This window comes from Gossypium hirsutum, chromosome A10 (genome assembly GCF_007990345.1).
Source record: "Gossypium hirsutum isolate 1008001.06 chromosome A10, Gossypium_hirsutum_v2.1, whole genome shotgun sequence".
Taxonomy (NCBI): domain Eukaryota; kingdom Viridiplantae; phylum Streptophyta; class Magnoliopsida; order Malvales; family Malvaceae; genus Gossypium; species Gossypium hirsutum.
The window spans coordinates 96,109,125-96,110,342 of NC_053433.1; positions in this window are offsets into that span (position 1 = coordinate 96,109,125).

The window sequence follows — 1,218 nt, forward strand, 5'->3', positions numbered from 1 at the left end:
GTCCCTCCACGTCATGAGGACCCATAGTCTCAGCCACCACCCATCCATCATCCGGTTCATGCGGCGGCATCATACTCTGACAGCTCTGAGCACCTTACTTGATTTGAGCAGTAGTGTTTTCAGCGTTTTGATCACATTGATGCTACACTTCACTAGATTTGTCAGCACCATCTCATCGCCACCACCACCTTGCGAACCATCCGGTGATGATGATGTTTAAAAACTTTTTATTTATTATTTATTATTTTCAATTTTATCTTTATTTATCTTCTTTAAGTACTTTATTTTATTTTCCTTTAATATTAGTTTAATTTTAGTTTTTACGATTTTTTATTTTCGGCTATTTCATTACGAGTAATTATGCTTCCTTATATTTCCTAAAGAGTTCTTGATTCTATCACAGTTATAAAGAGCTCCAAAGCTCATCATTACATAGGAACTAAAAACTCCACTGGAAAAGGTTCTTCACGACTGCCATGTCCTGCTCGACCACGACCATAGCTACCACAGATATAATATTCGTTTGGTACAGAACTTATGGGCTAATGAACCTCTACCACCACCGGAGTATCCTTCTCCACTCTCATCATTGCCTTGGCCGATTATTCTCAATAACTCCAAATCAAGGAGTTCATTCATCATTCAGGAAGTTTCACTTCTCTCCTTATCTTATGATTATTTATCTATATTTTTCAATATATCTATTTTTATACATTGAGGGCAATGTACATCTTAAGTGTGGGGGGGTTTATATCATCATTAGAAATCCCTGAATTTCATCTTATTCTCACGCGAATCACTCATATCACTATTATAATGAATTTCAATTAATTTATGATTTTTATTGATATGTCTTGAATTAAAACATAGGCATTTATGCATTGATTGTTTAAACTTTAATACATTAGGGAATCAAGCATGATAAGTTGATTTTTGAAGAATTATAAACTTTTAGGTTGTTTCCCTAAGTTTAGGTATTATCATGAATTGAAATTCATAAGTTTAAACATTAAAAAGCCATAGTTTTTGTGAGGTCTTAAGCTTTTAGAGCATATTTTATTTCTTTCATGCTCACTTTTATTATAAGTGCGTCAGTATTGATTTGTTATTCTAGAACTTGCTTGATTATGCATGACAAGACCACACCATTTGATTTGATATATCAAGATGATAAAGACACTTAGGTTTAACCCACTCACTCCACAAAAGCCTACCTTC